Consider the following 25761-nt stretch of genomic DNA (forward strand, 5'->3'; position numbering starts at 1 on the left):
TCGATCTTCTTGTACTTAAGTCGGTATTGTGCCTTTTGTATTTAATTCCGATGCAATTTCTGTGTTTCGTCGTCAATAAAAAGGTCCAAGGCATACAGTAAACCTGAAGTGAAGCATCGCAATCTATAACTAGTGTCACAGTTAAGGTTCAAAGCATAGACAGTAAGAAGAGTCTGTCTTCTTGTACTTAAGTCGGCATTGTGCCTCTTGTATTTAATTCCGATTAAATTCCTGTGTTTCATCGCCAATAAGAAAGTCAGAGGGATACAGTGAACCTGAAGTGAAGCATCGGAATCTATACTAGTGTCAAAGGAATGGTTCAAATCATAGACTTTTGGAAGAGTCAGTCTTCTTGTACTTATGTAGGCATTGTGCCTTTTGAATTTAATTCCGATGCAATTTCTGTGTTTCATCGCTAATAACATGGTCCAAACGATACAGTAAACCTGAAGTGAAGCATCGGAATCTATAACTAGTGTCACAGGAATGGTTCAAAACATAGACAGCAAGAAGGGTCACTCTTCTTGTACTTAAGTCGGCATTGTGCTTTTGTATTGAATTCCGATGCAATTTCTGTGTTTCATCGTCAATAAGAAGGTCCAAGGGATACAATAAACATATAGTGAAGCATCGGAATCTAAAACTGGTCTCACAGGAAATGTTCACAACATAGTCAGAAAGAAGAGTCAGTCTTCTTGTACTTAAGTCGGCATTGTGCCTTTTGTATTTAATTCCGATGCAATTTCTGTGTTTCACCATCAATAAGAAGGTCAGAGGGATACAGTAAACCTGAAGTGAAGCTTCGGAATCTATAACTAGTGTCACAGGAATGGTTCAAAGCAAAGACACTAAAAAGAGTAAGTTCACTTGTACTTAAGTCGGCATTGTGCCTTTTGTATTTAATTCCGATGCAATTTCTGTGTTTCACCATCAATAAGAAGGTCAGAGGGATACAGTAAACCTGAAGTGAAGCATCGGAATCTATAACTAGTGTCACAGGGATGGTTCAAAACATATACAGTAGGAAGAGTCAGTCTTCTTGTACTTAAGTCGGCATTGTGCCTTTTCTATTTAATTCCGATGCAATTTCTGTGTTTCGTCCTCAATATGAAGGTCCAAGGGATACAGTAAACCTGAAGTGAAGCATCGGAATCCATAACTAGTGTCACAGGAATGGTTCAAAACATATACAGTAGGAAGAGTCAGTCTTCTTGTACGTACGTCGGCATTGCTCCTTTTGTATTTAATTCCGATGCAATTTCTGTGTTTCAACGTTAATAAGAAGGTCAGAGGAATACAGTAAACCTGAAGTGAAGCATCGGAATCTGTAACTATGTCACAGAAAGGTTCAAAACATAGACAGTAGGAAGAGTCAGTCTCCTTGTACATGAGTCAGCATTGTGCCTTTTGTATCTAATTCCGATGCAATTACTGTGTTTCATCGTCCATAAGAAGGTCAGAGGGATACAGAAAATCTTAAGTTAAGCATCGGAATCTATAACTACTGTTACAGGAATGGTTCAAAACATGGACTGTAAGAAGAGTCAGTCTTCTTGTACTAAAATCGGCATTGTGCCTTTTCTATTAGTTTCCGATGCAATTTCTGTGTTTCATCGTCAATAAGAATGTCAGAGGGATACAGTAAACCTGAAGTGAAGCATCGGAATCTATAACTAGTGTCACAGGAATGGTTCTAAACATAGACACTAGGAAGAGTCAGTCTTCTTGTACTTAAGTCGGCATTGTGCTTTTTCTATTTAATTCCGATGCAATTTCTGTGTTTCGTCGTCAATAAGAAGGTCCAAGGGATACAGTAAACCTGTAGTGATGAATCGGAATCTATAACTAGTGTCACAGAAAAGGTTCAAAGCATAGGCAGTAAGATGAGTCTGTCTTCTTGCACTTAAGTCGGCATTGTGCCTTTTGTATTTAATTCCAATGCAATTTCTGTGTTTCTTCGTCAATAAGAAGGTCAGAAGTATACAGTAAACCTGAAGTGAAGCATCGGAATCAATAACTAGTGTAACAGGAATGGTTCAAAGCATAGACAGTAGGAAGAGTCAGTCTTCTTGTACTTAAGTCGGAATTGTGCCTTTTCTATTTAATTCCGATGCAATTTCTGGGTTTCGTCGTCAATAAGAAGGTCAGAGAGATACAGTAAACCCGAAGTGAAGCATCGAAATCTATAACTAGTGTCACAGGAATGGTTCAAAACATACACAGCAAGAAGAGACAGTCCTCTTGTACTTAAGTCGGCATTGTGTCTTTTGTATATAATTCCGATGCAGTATCTGTGTTTCATCGTCAATAAGAAGGTCCAAGGGATACAGCAAACCTGAAGTGATGCATCGGAATCTATAACTAGTGTCACAGGAATGGTTCAAACCATAGACAGTAGGAAGAGTCAGTTTTCTTGTACTTAAGTCGGCATTGTGCCTTTTTTATTTAATTCCGATGCAATTTCTGTGTTTCATCGTCAATAAGAAGGTCCAAGGGATACAATAAACATATAGTGAAGCATCGGAATCTAAAACTGGTCTCACAGGAAATGTTCACAACATAGTCAGAAAGAAGAGTCAGTCTTTTTGTACTTAAGTCGGCATTGTGCCTTTTGTATTTAATTCCGATGCAATTTCTGTGTTTCATCATCAATAAGAAGGTCTAAGGGATACAGTAAACCTGAAGTGAAGCATTGGAATCTATAACTAGTGTCACAGGAATGGTTCATAGCAGAGACAGTAAGAAGAGTCAGTCTTCTTGTACTTAAGTCGGCATTGTGCCTTTTCTATTTAATTCCGATGCAAATTCTGTGTTTCGTCGTCAATGAGAATGTCCAAGGGATACAGTAAACCTGAAGCATCGCAATCTATAACTAGTGTCACAGGAATGGTTCAAAACATAGACAGTAAGAAGAGTCAGTCTGCTTGTTCTTAAGTCGGCATTGAGCCTTTTCTATTTAATTCCGATGCAATTTCTGTGTTTCATCGTCAATAAGAAGGTCAGAGGGATACAGTCAACCTGAAGTGAAGCATCGGAATCTATAACTAGTGTCACAGGAATGGTTCAAAACATAGACAATAGGAAGGGTCAGTCTTCTTGTACTTAAGTCGGCATTGAGACTTTCCTATTTAATTCCGATGCAATTTCTGTGTTTCGTCGTCAATAAGAAGGTCCAAGGGATGCAGTAAACCTGTAGTGAAGCATCGGAATCTATAACTAGTGGTACAGGAATGGTTCAAAACATAGACAGTAGGAAGAGTCAGTCTTCTTGTACTTAAGTCGGCATTGTGCCTTTTCTATTTAATTCCGATGCAATTTCTGTGTTACGTCGTCAATAAGATGGGTAAGTGATACAGTAAAACTGAAGTAAGGCATTGGAATCTATATCTAATGTCACAGGAAAAGTTCAAAACATAGACAGTAAGAAGAGTCAGTCTTCTTGTACTTAAGTCGGCATTGTGCCTTTTGTATTTAATTCCGAAGCAATCTCTGTGTTTCGTCGTCAAAAAGAAGGTCAGAGGGATACAGTAAACCTGAAGTGAAGCATCGGAATCTATAACTAGTGTTACAGCAATGGTTCAAAAATAGACTGTTAGAAGAGTCAGTCTTCTTTTACTTAAGTCGGCATTGTGCCTTCTCTATTTAATTCCGATGCAATTTCTGTGTTTCGTCGTCAATAAGATGGTCCAAGGGATACAGTAAACCTGAAGTGAAGCATAGGAATCTATAACTAGTGTCAAAGGAATGGTTCAAACATAGACAGTAAGAAGAGTCAGTCTTCTTGTACTTAAGTCGGCATTGTGCCTTTTGTATTTAATTCCGATGCAATTTCTGTGTATCATCGTCAATAAGACTGTCAGAGGGATACACTAAACCTGAAGTGAAGCATCGGAGTCTATAACTAGTGTCACAGGAATGGCTCGAAACATAGACAGTAGGAAGAGTCAGTCTTCTTGTACTTAAGTCAGCATTGTGCCTTTTCTATTTAATTCCGATGCAATCTCTGTGTTTCGTCGTCAATAAGAGGGTAAGAGGGATACAGTACAGCTGAAGTAATGCATCGGAATCTAGAACTAGTGTCACAGGAATGGTTCAAAACATAGACAGTAAGAAGAGTCAGTCTGCTTGTTCTTAAGTCGGCATTGAGCCTTTTCTATTTAATTCCGATGCAATTTCTGGGTTTCATCGTCAATAAGAAGGTCAGAGGGATACAGTCAACCTGAAGTGAAGCATCGGAATCTATAACTAGTGTCACAGGAATGGTTCAAAACATAGACAATAGGAAGGGTCAGTCTTCTTGTACTTAAGTCGGCATTGAGACTTTCCTATTTAATTCCGATGCAATTTCTGTGTTTCGTCGTCAATAAGAAGGTCCAAGGGATGCAGTAAACCTGTAGTGAAGCATCGGAATCTATAACTAGTGGTACAGGAATGGTTCAAAACATAGACAGTAGGAAGAGTCAGTCTTCTTGTACTTAAGTCGGCATTGTGCCTTTTCTATTTAATTCCGATGCAATTTCTGTGTTACGTCGTCAATAAGATGGGTAAGTGATACAGTAAAACTGAAGTAAGGCATTGGAATCTATATCTAATGTCACAGGAAAAGTTCAAAACATAGACAGTAAGAAGAGTCAGTCTTCATGTATTTAAGACGGAATTGTGCCTTTTGTATTTATTTCGGATGCAATTTCTGTGTTTCATCGTCAATAAGAGGGTCCAAGGGACGCAGAAAACCTGAAGTGAAGCACCGGAATCTATAACTAGTGTCACAGGAATGGTTCAAAACATAGACAGTAGGAAGAGTCATTCTTCTTGTACTTAAGTCAGCCTTGTGCCTTTTGTATTTAATTCCGGTGCAATTTCTGTGTTTCATCGTCAATAAGAAGGTCCAAGGGATACAGTAAACATATAGTGAAGCATCGGAATCTAAAACTGGTCTCACAGGAAATTTTCAAAACATAGTCAGTAAGAAGAGTCAGTCTTCTTATTCTTAAGTCGTCATTGTGCCTTTACTATTTAATTACGATGTCATTTCTGTGTTTCGTCGTCAATAAGAAGGTCAGAGGGATACAGTAAATTTGAAGTGAAGCATCGGAATCTTTAACTAGTTTTACAGGAATGGTTCAAATCATAGACTGTAAGAAGAGTCAGTCTTCTTGTACTTAAGTCGGCATTGTGCCTTTTCTATTTAATTCTGATGCTATTTCTGTGTTTCATCGTAAATAAGAATGTCAGATGGATACAGTAAACCTGAAGTGAAGCATCGGAATCTCTAACTAGTGTCACAGGAATGGTTCAAAACATAGAAACTAGGAAGAATCAGTCTTCTTGTACTTAAGTCGGCATTGTGCTTTTTCTATTTTGTTCCGATGCAATTTCTGTGTTTCGTCGTCAATAAGAAGGTCCAAGGGATACAGTAAACCTGTAGTGAAGCATCGGATTCTATAACTAGTGTCACAGAAAAGGTTCAAACCGTAGACAGTAAGAAGAGTCTGTCTTCTTGGACTTAAGTCGGCATTGTGCCTTTTGTATTTAATTCCAATGCAATTTCTGTGTTTCATCGTCGATAAGAAGATCCAAGAGATACTGGAAACCTGAAGTGAAGCATCGCAATCTCTAACTAGTGTCACAGGAATGGTTCAAAACATAGAAACTAGGAAGATTCGATCTTCTTGTACTTAAGTCGGTATTGTGCCTTTTGTATTTAATTCCGATGCAATTTCTGTGTTTCGTCGTCAATAAAAAGGTCCAAGGCATACAGTAAACCTGAAGTGAAGCATCGCAATCTATAACTAGTGTCACAGTTAAGGTTCAAAGCATAGACAGTAAGAAGAGTCTGTCTTCTTGTACTTAAGTCGGCATTGTGCCTTTTGTATTTAATTCCGATTAAATTCCTGTGTTTCATCGCCAATAAGAAAGTCAGAGGGATACAGTGAACCTGAAGTGAAGCATCGGAATCTATACTAGTGTCAAATGAATGGTTCAAATCATAGACTTTTGGAAGAGTCAGTCTTCTTGTACTTAAGTAGGCATTGTGCCTTTTGAATTTAATTCCGATGCAATTTCTGTGTTTCATCGTTAATAACATGGTCCAAACGATACAGTAAACCTGAAGTGAAGCATCGGAATCTACAACTAGTGTCACAGGAATGGTTCAAAACATAGACAGCAAGAAGAGTCACTCTTCTTGTACTTAAGTCGGCATTGTGCCTTTTGTATTTAATTCCGATGCAATTTCTGTGTTTCATCGTCAATAAGAAGGTCCAAGCGATACAATAAACATATAGTGAAGCATCGGAATCTAAAAGTGGTCTCACAGGAAATGTTCACAACATAGTCAGAAAGAAGAGTCAGTCTTCTTGTACTTAAGTCGGCATTGTGCCTTTTGTATTTAAGTCCGATGCAATTTCTGTGTTTCATCGTCAATAAGAAGGTCCAAGGGATACAATAAACATATAGTGAAGCATCGGATTCTAAAACTGGTCTCACAGGAAATGTTCACAACATAGTCAGAAAGAAGAGTCAGTCTTCTTGTACTTAAGTCGGCATTGTGCCTTTTGTATTTAATTCCGATGCAATTTCTGTGTTTCACCATCAATAAGATGGTCAGAGGGATACAGTAAACCTGAAGTGAAGCTTCGGAATCTATAACTAGTGTCACAGGAATGGTTCATAGCAGAGACAGTAAGAAGAGTCAGTCTTCTTGTACTTAAGTCGGCTTTGTGCCTTTTCTATTTAATTCCGATGCAAATTCTGTGTTTCGTCGTCAATAAGAATGTCCAAGGGATACAGTAAACCTGAAGCATCGCAATCTATAACTAGTGTCACAGGAATGGTTCAAAACATAGACAGTAAGAAGAGTCAGTCTGCTTGTACTTAAGTCGGCATTGAGCCTTTTCTATTTAATTCCGATGCAATTTCTGTGTTTCATCGTCAATAAGAAGGTCAGAGGGATACAGTCAACCTGAAGTGAAGCATCGGAATCTATAACTAGTGTCACAGGAATGGTTCAAAACATAGACAATAGGAAGAGTCAGTCTTCTTGTACTTAAGTCGGCATTGAGCCTTTCCTATTTAATTCCGATGCAATTTCTGTGTTTCGTCGTCAATAAGAAGGTCCAAGGGATGCAGTAAACCTGTAGTGAAGCATCGGAATCTATAACTAGTGTCACAGGAATGGTTCAAAACATAGACAGTAGGAAGAGTCAGTCTGCTTGTACTTATGTCGGCATTGTGCCTTTTCTATTTAATCCCGATGCAATTTCTGTGTTTCGTCGTCAATAAGAGGGGCAAGTGATACAGTAAAACTGAAGTGAAGCATCGGAATCTATATCTAATGTCAGAGGAAAAGTTCAAAACATAGACAGTAAGAAGTGTCAGTCTTCTTGTACTTAAGTCGGCATTGTGCCTTTTGTATTTAATTCCGAAGCAATCTCTGTGTTTCGTCGTCAAAAGGAAGGTCAGAGGGATACAGTAACCCTGAAGTGAAGCATCGGAATCTATAACTAGTGTTACAGCAATGGTTCAAAACATAGACTGTTAGAAGAGTCAGTCTTCTTGTACTTAAGTCGGCATTGTACTTTATCTATTTAATTCAGATGCAATTTCTGTGATTCGTCGTCAATAAGAAGGTCCAGGGGTTACAGTAAACCTGAAGCGAAGCATCGGAATCTATAACTAGTGTCACAGGAATGGTTCAAAATATACACAGTTAGAAGAGTCAGTCTTTTTGTACTTAAGTCGGCATTGTGTCTTTTATATTTAATTCCGATGCAATTTCTGTGTTTCATCGTTAATAAGAAGGTCCAAGGGATACAGTAAACATATAGTGAAGCATCGGAATCTAAAACGGGTCTCCCAGGAAATGTTCAAAACATAGTCATTAATAAGAGTCAGACTTCTTGTACTTAAGTTGGCAATGTGATTTTTCTATTTAATTGCGATGCAATTTCTGTGTTTCGTCGTCAATAAGAAGGTCCAAGGGGTACAGTAAACCTGAAGTGAAGCATAGGATTCTATAACTAGTTTCACAGGAAAGGTTCAAAACACAGTCAGTAAGAAGAGTCAGTCTTCTTGTACTTAAGTCGGCATTGTGCCTTCTCAATTTAATTCCGATGCAATTTCTGTGTTTCGTCGTCAATAAGATGGTCCAAGGGATACAGTAAACCAGAAGTGAAGCATAGGAATCTATAACTAGTGTCAAAGGAATGGTTCAAACATAGACAGTAAGAAGAGTCAGTCTTCTTGTACTTAAGTCGGCATTGTGCCTTTTGTATTTATTTCCGATGCAATTTCTGTGTTTCATCGTCAATAAGACTGTCAGAGGGATACAGTAAACCTGAAGTGAAGCATCGGAGTCTATAACTAGTGTCACAGGAATGGCTGGAAACATAGACGGTAGGAAGAGTCAGTCTTCTTGTACTTAAGTCAGCATTGTGCCTTTTCTATTTAATTCCGATGCAATCTCTGTGTTTCGTCGTCAATAAGAGGGTCGGAGGGATACAGTAAAGCTGAAGTAATGCATCGGAATCTATATCTAGTGTCACAGGAATGGTTCAAAACATAGACAGTAGGAAGAGACAGTCTTCTTGAACTTAAGTCAGCATTGTGCCTTTTGTATCTAATTCCGATGCAATTTCTGTGTTTCATCGTCAATAAGAAGGTCCAAGGGATACAGTAAACATATAGTGAAGCATCGGAATCTAAAACTGGTCTCACAGGAAATGTTCACAACATAGTCAGTAAGAAGAATCAGTCTTCATGTATTTAAGACGGAATTGTGCCTTTTGTATTTATTTCGGATGCAATTTCTGTGTTTCATCGCCAATAAGAGGGTCCAAGGGACGCAGAAAACCTGAAGTGAAGCACCGGAATCTATAACTAGTGTCACAGGAATGGTTCAAAACATAGACAGTAAGAAGAGTCATTCTTCTTGTACTTAAGTCGGCCTTGTGCCTTTTGTATTTAATTCCGATGCAATTTCTGTGTTTCATCGTCAATAAGAAGGTCCAAGGGATACAGTAAACATATAGTGAAGCATCGGAATCTAAAACTGGTCTCACAGGAAATTTTCAAAACATAGTCAGTAAGAAGAGTCAGTCTTCTTATTCTTAAGTCGTCATTGTGCCTTTTCTATTTTATTACGAAGTCATTTCTGTGTTTCGTCGTCAATAAGAAGGTCAGAGGGATACAGTAAATTTGAAGTGAAGCATCGAAATCTTTAACTAGTTTTACAGGAATGGTTCAAATCATAGACTGTAAGAAGAGTCAGTCTTCTTGTACTTAAGTCGGCATTGTGCCTTTTCTATTTAATTCTGATGCAATTTCTGTGTTTCATCGTAAATAAGAATGTCAGATGGATACAGTAAACCCGAAGTGAATCATCGGAATCTATAACTAGTGTCACAGGAATGGTTCAAAACATAGACACTAGGAAGAATCAGTCTTCTTGTACTTAAGTCGGCATTGTGCTTTTTCTATTTTGTTCCGATGCAATTTCTGTGTTTCGTCGTCAATAAGAAGGTCCAAGGGATACAGTAAACCTGTAGTGAAGCATCGGAATCTATAACTAGTGTCACTGAAAAGGTTCAAACCATAGACAGTAAGAACAGTCTGTCTTCTTGGACTTAAGTCGGCATTGTGCCTTTTGTATTTAATTCCAATGCAATTTCTGTGTTTCATCGTCGATAAGAAGGTCTAAGGGATACTGGAAACCTGAAGTGTAGCATCGCAATCTCTAACTAGTGTCACAGGAATGGTTCAAAACATAGAAACTAGGAAGATTCGATCTTCTTGTACTTAAGTCGGTATTGTGCCTTTTGTATTTAATTCCGATGCAATTTCTGTGTTTCGTCGTCAATAAAAAGGTCCAAGGCATACAGTAAACCTGAAGTGAAGCAACGCAATCTATAACTAGTGTCACAGTTAAGGTTCAAAGCATAGACAGTAAGAAGGTTCTGTCTTCTTGTACTTAAGTCGGCATTGTGCCTTTTGTATTTAATTCCGATTAAATTCCTGTGTTTCATCGCCAATAAGAAAGTCAGAGGGATACAGTGAACCTGAAGTGAAGCATCGGAATCTATACTAGTGTCAAAGGAATGGTTCAAATCATAGACTTTTGGAAGAGTCAGTCGTCTTGTACTTAAGTAGGCATTGTGCGTTTTGAATTTAATTCCGATGCAATTTCTGTGTTTCATCGTTAATAACATGGTCCAAACGATACAGTAAACCTGAAGTGAAGCATCGGAATCTATAACTAGTGTCACAGGAATGGTTCAAAACATAGACAGCAAGAAGAGTCACTCTTCTTGTACTTAAGTCGGCATTGTGCCTTTTGTATTTAATTCCGATGCAATTTCTGTGTTTCACCATCAATAAGAAGGTCAGAGGGATACAGTAAACCTGAAGTGAAGCTTCGGAATCTATAACTAGTGTCAGAGGAATGGTTCAAAACAAAGACACTAAAAAGAGTAAGTCCTCTTGTACTTAAGTCGGCATTGTGCCTTTTGTACTTAATTCCGATGCAATTTCTGTGTTTCATAGTCAATAAGAAGGTCAGAGGGATACAGTAAACCTGAAGTGAAGCATCGGAATCTATAACTAGTGTCACAGGGATGGTTCAAAACATATACAGTAGGAAGAGTCAGTCTTCTTGTACTTAAGTCGGCATTGTGCCTTTTCTATTTAATTCCGATGCAATTTCTGTGTTTCGTCCTCAATAAGAAGGTCCAAGGGATACAGTAAACCTGAAGTGAAGCATCGGAATCCATAACTAGTGTCACAGGAATGGTTCAAAACATATACAGCAGGAAGAGTCAGTCTTCTTGTACGTACGTCGGCATTGCTCCTTTTGTATTTAATTCCGTGGCAATTTCTGTGTTTCGTCGTTAATAAGAAGGTCAGATGAATACAGTAAACCTGAAGTGAAGCATCGGAATCTATAACTATGTCACAGAAAGGTTCAAAACATAGACAGTAGGAAGAGTCAGTCTCCTTGTACATGAGTCGGCATTGTGCCTTTTGTATCTAATTCCGATGCAATTACTGTGTTTCATCGTCCATAAGAAGGTCAGAGGGATACAGAAAAACTTAAGTTAAGCATCGGAATCTATAACTACTGTTACAGGAATGGTTCAAAACATGGACTGTAAGAAGAGTCAGTCTTCTTGTACTAAAATCGGCATTGTGCCTTATCTATTAGTTTCCGATGCAATTTCTGTGTTTCATCGTCAATAAGATTGTCAGAGGGATACAGTAAACCTGAAGTGAAGCATCGGAATCTATAACTAGTGTCACAGGAATGGTTCTAAACATAGACACTAGGAAGAGTCAGTCTTCTTGTACTTAAGTCGGCATTGTGTCATTTGTATACAATTCCGATGCAATTTCTGTGTTTCATCGTCGGTAAGAAGGTCCAAGGGATACAGTAAACCTGAAGTGATGCATCGGAATCTATAACTAGTGTCACAGGAATGGATCGAAACATAGACAGTAGGAAGAGTCAGTTTTCTTGTACTTAAGTCGGCCTTGTGCCTTTTGTATTTAATTCCGATGCAATTTCTGTGTTTCATCGTTAATAAGAAGGTCCAAGGGATACAATAAACATATAGTGAAGCATCGGAATCTAAAACTGGTCTCACAGGAAGTGTTCACATCATAGTCAGAAAGAAGAGTCAGACTTTTTGTACTTAAGTCGGCATTGTGCCTTTTGTATTTAATTCCGATGCAAATTCTGTGTTTCGTCGTCAATAAGAATGTCCAAGGGATACAGTAAACCTGAAGCATCGCAATCTATAACTAGTGTCACAGGAATGGTTCAAAACATAGACAGTAAGAAGAGTCAGTCTTCTTGTATTTGAGACGGAATTGTGCCTTTTGTATTTAATTCGGATGCAAATTCTGTGTTTCATCGTCAATAAGAGGGTCCAAGGGACGCAGAAAACCTGAAGTGAAGCACCGGAATCTATAACTAGTGTCACAGGAATGGTTCAAAACATAGACAGTAGGAAGAGTCATTCTTCTTGTACTTAAGTCGGCCTTGTGCCTTTTGTATTTAATTCCGATGCAATTTCTGTGTTTCATCGTCAATAAGAAGGTCCAAGGGATACAGTAAACATATAGTGAAGCATCGGAATCTAAAACTGGTCTCACAGGAAATTTTCAAAACATAGTCAGTAAGAAGAGTCAGTCTTCTTATTCTTAAGTCGTCATTGTGCCTTTTCTATTTAATTCCGATGCAATTTCTGTGTTTCGACCTCAATAAGAAGGTCAGAGTGATACAGTAAATTTGAAGTGAAGCATCGGAATCTATAACTAGTGTCACAGGAATGGTTCATAGCAGAGACAGTAAGAAGAGTCAGTCTTCTTGTACTTAAGTCGGCATTGTGCCTTTTCTATTTAATTCCGATGCAATTTGTGTGTTTCATCGTCAATAAGAATACAGATGGATACAGTAAACCTGAAGTGAAGCATCGGAATCTATAACTAGTGTCACAGGAGTGGTTCAAAACATAGACACTAGGAAGAGTCAGTCTTCTTGTACTTAATTCGACATTGTGCTTTTTCTATTTTGTTCCGATGCAATTTCTGTGTTTCGTCGTCAATAAGAAGGTCCAAGGGATACAGTAAACCTGTAGTGAAGCATCGGAATCTATAACTAGTGTCACAGAAAAGGTTCAAACCATAGACAGTAAGAAGAGTCTGTCTTCTTGGACTTAAGTCGGCATTGTGCCTTTTGTATTTAATTCCGATTAAATTCCTGTGTTTCATCGCCAATAAGAAAGTCAGAGGGATACAGTAAACCTGAAGTGAAGCATCGGAATCTATAACTAGTGTCAAAGGAATGGTTCAAATCATAGACATTTGGAAGAGTCAGTCTTCTTGTACTTAAGTAGGCATTGTGCCTTTTGAATTTAATTCCGATGCAATTTCTGTGTTTCATCGTTAATAACATGGTCCAAACGATACAGTAAACCTGAAGTGAATCATCGGAATCTATAACTAGTGTCACAGGAATGATTCAAAACATAGACAGCAAGAAGTGTCACTCTTCTTGTACTTAAGTCGGCATTGTTCCTTTTGTATTTATTTCCGATGCAATTTCTGTGTTTCATCGTCAATAAGAGGGTCCAAGGGATACAAGAAACATATAGTGTATCATCGGAATCTAAAACTGGTCTCTCAGGAAATGTTCACAACATAGTCAGAAAGAAGAGTCAGTCTTCTTGTACTTAAGTCGGCATTGTGCCTTTTGTATTTAATTCCGATGTAATTTCTGTGTTTCATCATCAATAAGAAGGTCAGAGGGATACAGTAAACCTGAAGTGAGGCTTCGGAATCTATAACTAGGGTCACAGGAATGGTTCAAAACATAGACAATAGGAAGAGTCAGGCTTCTTGTACTTAAGTCGTCATTGTGCCTTTCCTATTTAATTCCGAAGCAATTTCTGTGTTTCGTCGACAATAAGAAGGTCCAAGGGATACAGTAAACCTGAAGTGAATCATTGGAATCTATAACTAGAGTCACAGGAATGGTTCAAAACAAAGACACTAAGAAGAGTAAGTCCTCTTGTACATAAGTAGGCATTGTGCCTTTTGTATTTAATTCCGATGCAATTTCTGTGTTTCATAGTCAATAAGAAGGTCAGAGGGATACAGTAAACCTGAAGTGAAGCATCGGAATCTATAACTAGTGTCACAGGGAAGGTTCAAAACATATACAGTAGGAAGAGTCAGTCTTCTCGTACTTAAGTCGGCATTGTGCCTTTTCTATTTAATTCCGATGCAATTTCTGTGTTTCGTCCTCAATAAGAAGGTCCTAGGGATACAGTAAACCTGAAGTGAAGCATCGGAATCAATAACTAGTGTCACAGGAATGGTTCAAAACATATACAGTAGGAAGAGTCAGTCTTCTTGTACGTACGTCGGCATTGCTCCTTTTGTATTTAATTCCGATGCAATTTCTGTGTTTCATCGTTAATAAGAAGGTCAGAGGAATACAGTAAACCTGAAGTGAAGCATCGGAATCTATAACTAGTGTCACAGGAATGGTTCAAAGCATAGACAGTAGAAAGAGTCAGTCTTCTTGTACCTAAGTCGGAATTATGCATTTTCTATTTAATTCCGATGCAATTTCTGGGTTCCGTCGTCAATAAGAAGGTCAGAGAGATACAGTAAACCTGAAGTGAAGCATCGGAATCTATAACTAGTGTCACAGGAATGGTTCAAAACATACACAGCAAGAAGAGACAGTCTTCTTGTACTTATGTCGGCATTGTGTCTTTTGTATATAATTCCGATGCAATTTCTGTGTTTCGTCGTCAGTAAGAAGGTCCAAGGGATACAGTAAACCTAAAGTGATGCATCGGAATCTATAACTAGTGTCACAGGAATGGTTCAAAACATAGACAGTAGGAAGAGTCAGTTTTCTTGTACTTAAGTCGGCATTGTGCCTTTTTTATTTAATTCCGATGCAATTTCTGTGTTTCATCGTTAATAAGAAGGTCCAATTGATACAATAAACATATAGTGAAGCATCGGAATCTAAAATTGGTCTCACAGGAAATGTTCACAACACAGTCAGAAAGAAGAGTCAGTCTTTTTGTACTTAAGTCGGCATTGTGCCTTTTGTATTTAATTCCGATGCGAATTCTGTGTTTCGTCGTCAATAAGAATGTTTAAGGGATACAGTAAACCTGAAGCTTCGCAATCTATAACTAGTGTCACAGGAATGGTTCAAAACATAGACAGTAAGAAGAGTCAGTTTGCTTGTACTTAAGTCGGCATTGAGCCTTTTCTATTTAATTCCGATGCAATTTCTGTGTTTCATCGTCAATAAGAAGGTCAGAGGGATATAGTCAACCTGAAGTTAAGCATCGGAATCTATAACTAGTGTTACAGGAATGGTTCAAAACATAGACGATAGGAAGAGTCAGTCTTCTTGTACTTAAGTCGGCATTGTGCCTTTCCTAATTAATTCCGATGCTATTTCTGTGTTTCGTCGTCAATAAGAAGGTCCAAGGGATGCAGTAAGCCTGAAGTGAAGCATCGGAATCTGAAACTGGTCTCACAGGAAATGTTCAAATCATAGTCAGTAAGAAGAGTCAGTCTTCTTATACTTAAGTCGGCATCGTGCGTATTCTATTTAATTCCGATGCAATTTCTGTGTATCGTCGTCAATAAGAAGGTCCAAGGGATACAGTAAACCTGAAGTGAAGCATCGGAATCGAAAACCGGTCTCACAAAAATGGTTCAAAACGTAGTGAGTAAGAAGAGCCAGTCATCTTGTATTTGATACGGCATTGTGCCTTCTGTGTTTAATTCCGATGCAATTTCTGTGTTTCGTCGTCAATAAGAGGGTCAGAGGGATACAGTAAAGCTGAAGTAGTGCATCGGAATCTATATCTAGTGTCACAGGAATGGTTCAAAACATAGACAGTAGGAAGAGTCAGTCTTCTTGAACTTAAGTCAGCATTGTGCCTTTTGTATCTAATTCCGATGCAATTTCTGTGTTTCATCGTCAATAAGAAGGTCCAAGGGATACAGTAAACATATAGTGAAGCATCGGAATCTAAAACTGGTCTCACAGGAAATTTTCAAAACATAGTCAGTAAGAAGAGTCAGTCTTCTTAACCTTAAGTCGTCATTGTGCCTTTTCTATTTAATTACGATGTCATTTCTGTGTTTCGTCGTCAATAAGAAGGTCAGAGGGATACAGTAAATTTGAAGTGAAGCATCGGAATCTTTAACTAGTGTTACAGGAATGGTTCAAATCATAGACTGTAAGAAGAGTCAGTCTTCTTGTACTTAAGTCGGCATTGTGCCTTTTCTATTTAATTCTGATGCAATTTCTGTGTTTCATCGTAAATAAGAATGTAGGATGGATACAGTAAACCTGAAGTGAAGCATCGGAATCTATAACTAGTGTCACAGGAATGGTTCAAAACATAGACACTAGGAAGAATCAGTCTTCTTGTACTTAAGTCGGCATTGTGCTTTTTCTATTTTGTTCCGATGCAAATTCTGTGTTTCGTCGTCAATAAGAAGGTCCAAGGGATACAGTAAACCTGTAGTGAAGCATCGGAATCTATAACTAGTGTCACAGAAAAGGTTCAAACCATAGACAGTAAGAAGAGTCTGTCTTCTTGGACTTAAGTCGGCATTGTGCCTTTTGTATTTAATTCCAATGCAATTTCTGTGTTTCATCGTCGATAAGAAGGTACAAGGGATACTGGAAACCTGAAGTGAAGCATCGCAATCTCTAACTAGTGTCACAGGAATGGTTCAAAACATTGAAACTAGGAAGATTCGATCTTCTTGTACTTAAGTCGGTATTGTGCCTTTTGTATTTAATTCCGATGCAATTTCTGTGTTTCATCGTCAATAAGAAGGTCCAAGGGATACAATAAACATATAGTGTAGCATCGGAATCTAAAACTGGTCTCACAGGAAATGTTCACAACATAGTCAGAATGAAGAGTCAGTCTTCTTGTACTTAAGTCGGCATTGTGCCTTTTGTATTTAATTCCGATGCAATTTCTGTGTTTCACCAACAATAAGAAGGTCAGAGGGATACAGTAAACCTGAAGTGAAGCTTCGGAATCTATAACTAGTGTCACAGGAATGGTTCAAAACAAAGACACTAAAATAAGTAAGTCCTCTTGTACTTAAGTCGGCATTGTGCCTTTTGTATTTAATTCTGACGCAATTTCTGTATTTCATAGTCAATAAGAAGGTCAGAGGGATACAGTAAACCTGAAGTGAAGCATCGGAATCTATAACTAGTGTCACAGGGATGGTTAAAAACATATACAGTAGGAAGAGTCAGTCTTCTTGTACTTAAGTCGGCATTGTGCCTTTTCTATTTAATTCCGATGCAATTTCTGTGTTTCGTCCTCAATAAGAAGGTCCAAGGGATACAGTAAACCTGAAGTGAAGCATCGGAATCCATAACTAGTGTCACAGGAATGGTTCAAAACATATACAGTAAGAAGAGTCACTCTTCTTGTACGTACGTCGGCATTGCTCCTTTTGTATTTAATTCCGATGCAATTTCTGTGTTTCATCGTTAATCAGAAGGTCAGAGGAATACAGTAAACCTGAAGTGAAGCATCGGAATCTATAACTATGTCACAGAAAGGTTCAAAACGTAGACAGTAGGAAGAGTCAGTCTCCTTGTACATGAGTCGGCATTGTGCCTTTTGTATCTAATTCCGATGCAATTACTGTGTTTCATCGTGCATAAGAAGGTCAGAGGGATACAGAAAAACTTAAGTTAAGCATCGGAATCTATAACTACTGTTACAGGAATGGTTCAAAACATGGACTGTAAGAAGAGTCAGTCTTCTTGCACTAAAATCGGCATTGTGCCTTTTCTATTAGTTTCCGATGCAATTTCAGTGTTTCATCGTCAATAAGAATGTCAGAGGGATACAGTAAACCTGAAGTGAAGCATCGGAATCTATAACTAGTGTCACAGGAATGGTTCTAAACATAGACACTAGGAAGAGTCAGTCTTCTTGTACTTAAGTCGGCATTGTGCTTTTTCTATTTAATTCCGATGCAATTTCTGTGTTTCGTCGTCAATAAGAAGGTCCAAGGGATACAGTAAACCTGTAGTGAAGAATCGGAATCTATAACTAGTGTCACAGAAAAGGTTCAAAGCATAGACAGTAAGATGAGTCTGTCTTCTTGCACTTAAGTCGGCATTGTGCCTTTTGTATTTAATTCCGACGCAATTTCTGTGTTTCTTCGTCAATAAGAAGGTGAGAAGTATACAGTAAACCTGAAGTGAAGCATCGGAATCTATAAGTAGTGTCACAGGAATGGTTCAAAGCATAGACAGTAGGAAGAGCCAGTCTTCTTGTACCTAAGTCGGAATTGTGCCTTTTCTATTTAATTCCGATGCAATTTCTGGGTTCCGTCGTCAATAGGAAGGTCAGAGAGATACAGTAAACCTGAAGTGAAGCATCGGAATCTATAACTAGTGTCACAGGAATGGTTCAAATCATACAGGGCAAGAAGAGACAGTCTTCTTGTACTTAAGTCGGCATTGTGCCTTTTGTATTTAATTCCGATGCAATTTCTGTGTTTCATCGTTAATAAGAAGGTCCAAGGGATACAATAAACATATAGTGAAGCATCGGAATCTAAAACTGGTCTCACAGGAAATGTTCACAACATAGTCAGAAAGAAGAGTCAGTCTTTTTGTACTTAAGTCGGCATTGTGCCTTTTGTATTTAATTCCGATGCAAACTCTGTGTTTCGTCGTCAATAAGAATGTCCAAGGGATACAGTAAACCTGAAGCATCGCAATCTATAACTAGTGTCACAGGAATGGTTCAAAACATAGACAGTAAGAAGAGTCAGTCTGCTTGTACTTAAGTCGGCATTGAACCTTTTCTATTTAATTCCGATGCAATTTCTGTGTTTCATCGTCAATAAGAAGGTCAGAGGGAAATAGTCAACCTGAAGTTAAGCATCGGAATCTCTAACTAGTGTCACAGGAATGGTTCAAAACATAGACAGTAGGAAGAGTCAGTCTTCTTGAACTTAAGTCAGCATTGTGCCTTTTGTATCTAATTCCGATGCAATTTCTGTGTTTCATCGTCAATAAGAAGGTCCAAGGGATACAGTAAACATATAGTGAAGCATCGGAATCTAAAACTGGTCTCGCAGGAAATGTTCATAACATAGTCAGTAAGAAGAGTCAGTCTTCTTGTATTTAAGACGGAATTGTGCCTTTTGTATTTAATTCGGATGCAATTTCTGTGTTTCATCGTCAATAAGAGGGTCCAAGGAACGCAGAAAACCTGAAGTGAAGCACCGGAATCTATAACTAGTGTCACAGGAATGGTTCAAAACATAGACAGTAAGAAGAGTCATTCTCCTTGTACTTAAGTCGGCCTTGTGCCTTTTGTATTTAATTCCGATGCAATTTCTGTGTTTCATCGTCAATAAGAAGGTCCAAGGGATACAGTAAACATATAGTGAAGCATCGGAATCTAAAACTGGTCTCACAGGAAATTTTCAAAACATAGTCAGTAAGAAGAGTCAGTCTTCTTATTCTTAAGTCGTCATTGTGCCTTTTCTATTTAATTCCAATGCAATTTCTGTGTTTCGACGTCAATAAGAAGGTCAGAGTGATACAGTAAATTTGAAGTGAAGCATCGGAATCTTTAACTAGTGTTACAGGAATTGTTCAAATCATATACTGTAAGAAGAGTCAGTCTTCTTGTACTTAAGTAGGCATTGTGCCTTTTCTATTTAATTCCGATGCAATTTGTGTGTTTCATCGTCAATAAGAATGTCAGGTGGATACAGTAAACCTGAAGTGAAGCATCGGAATCTATAACTAGTGTCACAGGAATGGTTCAAAACATAGACACTAGGAAGAGTCAGTCTTCTTGTACTTAAGTCGGCATTGTGCTTTTTCTATTTTGTTCCGATGCAATTTCTGTGTTTCGTCGTCAATAAGAAGGTCCAAGGGATACAGTAAACCTGTAGTGAAGCATCGGAATCTATAACTAGTGTCACAGAAAAGGTTCAAACCATAGACAGTAAGAAGAGTCTGTCTTCTTGGACTTAAGTCGGCATTGTGCCTTTTGTATTTAATTCCAATGCAATTTCTGTGTTTCATCGTCGATAAGAAGGTACAAGGGATACTGGAAACCTGAAGTGAAGCATCGCAATCTCTAACTAGTGTCACAGGAATGGTTCAAAACATTGAAACTAGGAAGATTCGATCTTCTTGTACTTAAGTCGGTATTGTGCCTTTTGTATTTAATTCCGATGCAATTTCTGTGTTTCATCGTCAATAAGAAGGTCCAAGGGATACAATAAACATATAGTGAAGCATCGGAATCTAAAACTGGTCTCACAGGAAATGTTCACAACATAGTCAGAATGAAGAGTCAGTCTTCTTGTACTTAAGTCGGCATTGTGCCTTTTGTATTTAATTCCGATGCAATTTCTGTGTTTCACCAACAATAGGAAGGTCAGAGGGATACAGTAAACCTGAAGTGAAGCTTCGGAATCTATAACTAGTGTCACAGGAATGGTTCAAAACAAAGACACTAAAATAAGTAAGTCCTCTTGTACTTAAGTCGGCATTGTGCCTTTTGTATTTAATTCTGACGCAATTTCTGTATTTCATAGTCAATAAGAAGGTCAGAGGGATACAGTAAACCTGAAGTGAAGCATCGGAATCTATAACTAGTGTCACAGGGATGGTTAAAAACATATACAGTAGGAAGAGTCAGTCTTCTTGTACTTAAGTCGGCATTGTGCCTTTTCTATTTAATTCCGATGCAATTTCTGTGTTTCGTCCTCAATAAGAAGGTCCAAGGGATACAGTAAACCTGAAGTGAAGCATCGGAATCCATAACTAGTGTCACAGGAATGGTTCAAAACATATACAGTAGGAAGAGTCACTCTTCTTGTACGTACGTCGGCATTGCTCCTTTTGTATTTAATTCCGATGCAATTTCTGTGTTTCATCGTTAATCAGAAGGTCAGAGGAATACAGTAAACCTGAAGTGAAGCATCGGAATCTATAACTATGTCACAGAAAGGTTCAAAACGTAGACAGTAGGAAGAGTCAGTCTCCTTGTACATGAGTCGGCATTGTGCCTTTTGTATCTAATTCCGATGCAATTACTGTGTTTCATCGTGCATAAGAAGGTCAGAGGGATACAGAAAAACTTAAGTTAAGCATCGGAATCTATAACTACTGTTACAGGAATGGTTCAAAACATGGACTGTAAGAAGAGTCAGTCTTCTTGCACTAAAATCGGCATTGTGCCTTTTCTATTAGTTTCCGATGCAATTTCTGTGTTTCATCGTCAATAAGAATGTCAGAGGGATACAGTAAACCTGAAGTGAAGCATCGGAATCTATAACTAGTGTCACAGGAATGGTTCTAAACATAGACACTAGGAAGAGTCAGTCTTCTTGTACTTAAGTCGGCATTGTGCTTTTTCTATTTAATTCCGATGCAATTTCTGTGTTTCGTCGTCAATAAGAAGGTCCAAGGGATACAGTAAACCTGTAGTGAAGAATCGGAATCTATAACTAGTGTCACAGAAAAGGTTCAAAGCATAGACAGTAAGATGAGTCTGTCTTCTTGCACTTAAGTCGGCATTGTGCCTTTTGTATTTAATTAAGACGCAATTTCTGTGTTTCTTCGTCAATAAGAAGGTGAGAAGTATACAGTAAACCTGAAGTGAAGCATCGGAATCTATAAGTAGTGTCACAGGAATGGTTCAAAGCATAGACAGTAGGAAGAGCCAGTCTTCTTGTACCTAAGTCGGAATTGTGCCTTTTCTATTTAATTCCGATGCAATTTCTGGGTTCCGTCGTCAATAGGAAGGTCAGAGAGATACAGTAAACCTGAAGTGAAGCATCGGAATCTATAACTAGTGTCACAGGAATGGTTCAAATCATACAGAGCAAGAAGAGACAGTCTTCTTGTACTTAAGTCGGCATTGTGTCTTTTGTATATAATTCCGATGCAATTTCTGTGTTTCATCGTCGGTAAGAAGGTCCAAGGGATACAGTAAACCTGAAGTGATGTATCGGAATCTATAACTAGTGTCACAGGAATGGTTCGAAACATAGACAGTAGGAAGAGTCAGTTTTCTTGTACTTAAGTCGGCATTGTGCCTTTTGTATTTAATTCCGATGCAATTTCTGTGTTTCATCGTTAATAAGAAGGTCCAAGGGATACAATAAACATATAGTGAAGCATCGGAATCTAAAACTGGTCTCACAGGAAATGTTCACAACATAGTCAGAAAGAAGAGTCAGTCTTTTTGTACTTAAGTCGGCATTGTGCCTTTTGTATTTAATTCCGATGCAAATTCTGTGTTTCGTCGTCAATAAGAATGTCCAAGGGATACAGTAAACCTGAAGCATCGCAATCTATAACTAGTGTCACAGGAATGGTTCAAAACATAGACAGTAAGAAGAGTCAGTCTGCTTGTACTTAAGTCGGCATTGAACCTTTTCTATTTAATTCCGATGCAATTTCTGTGTTTCATCGTCAATAAGAAGGTCAGAGGGAAATAGTCAACCTGAAGTTAAGCATTGGAATCACTAACTAGTGTCACAGGAATGGTTCAAAACATAGACAGTAGGAAGAGTCAGTCTTCTTGAACTTAAGTCAGCATTGTGCCTTTTGTATCTAATTCCGATGCAATTTCTGTGTTTCATCGTCAATAAGAAGGTCCAAGGGATACAGTAAACATATAGTGAAGCATCGGAATCTAAAACTGGTCTCGCAGGAAATGTTCATAACATAGTCAGTAAGAAGAGTCAGTCTTCTTGTATTTAAGACGGAATTGTGCCTTTTGTATTTAATTCGGATGCAATTTCTGTGTTTCATCGTCAATAAGAGGGTCCAAGGAACGCAGAAAACCTGAAGTGAAGCACCGGAATCTATAACTAGTGTCACAGGAATGGTTCAAAACATGGACAGTAAGAAGAGTCATTCTCCTTGTACTTAAGTCGGCCTTGTGCCTTTTGTATTTAATTCCGATGCAATTTCTGTGTTTCATCGTCAATAAGAAGGTCCAAGGGATACAGTAAACATATAGTGAAGCATCGGAATCTAAAACTGGTCTCACAGGAAATTTTCAAAACATAGTCAGTAAGAAGAGTCAGTCTTCTTATTCTTAAGTCGTCATTGTGCCTTTTCTATTTAATTCCAATGCAATTTCTGTGTTTCGACGTCAATAAGAAGGTCAGAGTGATACAGTAAATTTGAAGTGAAGCATCGGAATCTTTAACTAGTGTTACAGGAATTGTTCAAATCATATACTGTAAGAAGAGTCAGTCTTCTTGTACTTAAGTAGGCATTGTGCCTTTTCTATTTAATTCCGATGCAATTTGTGTGTTTCATCGTCAATAAGAATGTCAGATGGATACAGTAAACCTGAAGTGAAGCATCGGAATCTATAACTAGTGTCACAGGAATGGTTCAAAACATAGACACTAGGAAGAGTCAGTCTTCTTGTACTTAAGTCGGCATTGTGCTTTTTCTATTTTGTTCCGATGCAATTTCTGTGTTTCGTCGTCAATAAGAAGGTCCAAGGGATACAGTAAACCTGTAGTGAAGCATCGGAATCTATAACTAGTGTCACAGAAAAGGTTCAAACCATAGACAGTAAGAAGAGTCTGTCTTCTTGGACTTAAGTCGGCATTGTGCCTTTTGTATTTAATTCCGATTAAATTCCTGTGTTTCATCGCCAATAAGAAAGTCAGAGGGATACAGTAAACCTGAAGTGAAGCATCGTAATCTATAACTAGTGTCAAAGGAATGGTTCAAATCATAGACATTTGGAAGAGTCAGTCTTCTTGTACTTAAGTAGGCATTGTGCCTTTTGAATTTAATTCCGATGGAATTTCTGTGTTTCACCGTTAATAACATGGTCCAAACGATACAGTAAACCTGAAGTGAAGCATCGGAATCTATAACTAGTGTCACAGGAATGGTTCAAAACATAGACAGCAAGAAGTGTCACTCTTCTTGTACTTAAGTCGGCATTGTTCCTTTTGTATTTAATTCCGATGCAATTTCTGTGTTTCATCGTCAATAAGAAGGTCCAAGGGATACAAGAAACATATAGTGTATCATCGGAATCTAAAACTGGTCTCACAGGAAATGTTCACAACATAGTCAGAAAGAAGAGTCAGTCTTCATGTACTTAAGTCGGCATTGTGCCTTTTGTATTTAATTCCGATGCAATTTCTGTGTTTCATCATCAATAAGAAGGTCAGAGGGATACAGTAAACCGGAAGTGGGGCTTCGGAATCTATAACTAGTGTCACAGGAATGGTTCAAAACATAGACAATAGGAAGAGTCAGGTTTCTTGTACTTAAGTCGTCATTGTGCCTTTCCTATTTAATTCCGATGCAATTTCTGTGTTTCGTCGTCAATAAGAAGGTCCAAGGGATACAGTAAACCTGAAGTGAAGCATTGGAATCTATAACTAGAGTCACAGGAATGGTTCAAAACAAAGACACTAAGAAGAGTAAGTCCTCTTGTACTTAAGTCGGCATTGTGCCTTTTGTATTTAATTCCGATGCAATTTCTGTGTTTCATAGTCAATAAGAAGGTCAGAGGGATACAGTAAACCTGAAGTGAAGCATCGGAATCTATAACTAGTGTCACAGGGATGGTTCAAAACATATACAGTAGGAAGAGTCAGTCTTCTTGTACTTAAGTCGGCATTGTGCCTTTTCTATTTAATTCCGATGCAATTTCTGTGTTTCGTCCTTAATAAGAAGGTCCAAGGGATACAGTAAACCTGAAGTGAAGCATCGGAATCAGTAACTAGTGTCACAGGAATGGTTTAAAACATATACAGTAGGAAGAGTCAGTCTTCTTGTACGTACGTCGGCATTGCTCCTTTTGTATTTAATTCCGATGCAATTTCTGTGTTTCATCGTTAATAAGAAGGTCAGAAGAATACAGTAAACCTGAAGTAAAGCATCGGAATCTATAACTAGTGTCACAGAAAGGTTCAAAACATAGACAGTAGGAAGAGTCAATCTCCTTGTACATGAGTCGGCATTGTGCCTTTTGTATCTAATTCCGATGCAATTACTGTGTTTCATCGTCCATAAGAAGGTCAGAGGGATACAGTAAACCTGAAGTGAAGCATCGGAATCTATAACTAGTGTCACAGGAAGGGTTCAAAGCATAGACAGTAGGAAGAGTCAGTCTTCTTGTACCTAAGTCGGAATTGTGCCTTTACTATTTAATTCCGATGCAATTTCTGGGTTCCGTCGTCAATAAGAAGGTCAGAGAGATACAGTAAACCTGAAGTGAAGCATCGGAATCTATAACTAGTGTCACAGGAATGGTTCAAAACATACACAGCAAGAAGAGACAGTCTTCTTGTACTTATGTCGGCATTGTGTCTTTTGTATATAATTCCGATGCAATTTCTGTGTTTCATCGTCAGTAAGAAGGTCCAAGGGATACAGTAAACCTAAAGTGATGCATCGGAGTCTATAACTAGTGTCACAGGAATGGTTCAAAACATAGACAGTAGGAAGAGTCAATTTTCTTGTACTTAAGTCGGCATTGTGCCTTTTTTATTTAATTCCGATGCAATTTCTGTGTTTCATCGTTAATAAGAAGGTCCAAGGGATACAATAAACATATAGTGAAGCATCGGAATCTAAAATTGGTCTCACAGGAAATGTTCACAACATAGTCAGAAGGAAGAGTCAGTCTTTTTGTACTTAAGTCGGCATTGTGCTTTTTGTATTTAATTCCGATGCGAATTCTGTGATTCGTCGTCAATAAGAATGTCCAAGGGATACAGTAAACCTGAAGCTTCGCAATCTATAACTAGTGTCACAGGAATGGTTGAAAACATAGACAGTAAGAAGAGTCAGTTTGCTTGTACTTAAGTCGGCATTGAGCCTTTTCTATTTAATTCCGATGCAATTTCTGTGTTTCATCGTCAATAAGAAGGTCAGAGGGATATAGTCAACCTGAAGTTAAGCATCGGAATCTATAACTAGTGTTACAGGAATGGTTCAAAACATAGACGATAGGAAGAGTCAGTCTTCTTGTACTTAAGTCGGCATTGTGCCTTTCCTAATTAATTCCGATGCTATTTCTGTGTTTCGTCGTCAATAAGAAGGTCCAAGGGATGCAGTAAACCTGAAGTGAAGCATCGGAATCTGAAACTGGTCTCACAGGAAATGTTCAAATCATAGTCAGTAAGAAGAGTCAGTCTTCTTATACT

The sequence above is a fragment of the Schistocerca americana genome, chromosome 8, assembly GCF_021461395.2.
Source record: "Schistocerca americana isolate TAMUIC-IGC-003095 chromosome 8, iqSchAmer2.1, whole genome shotgun sequence".
NCBI lineage: Eukaryota > Metazoa > Arthropoda > Insecta > Orthoptera > Acrididae > Schistocerca > Schistocerca americana.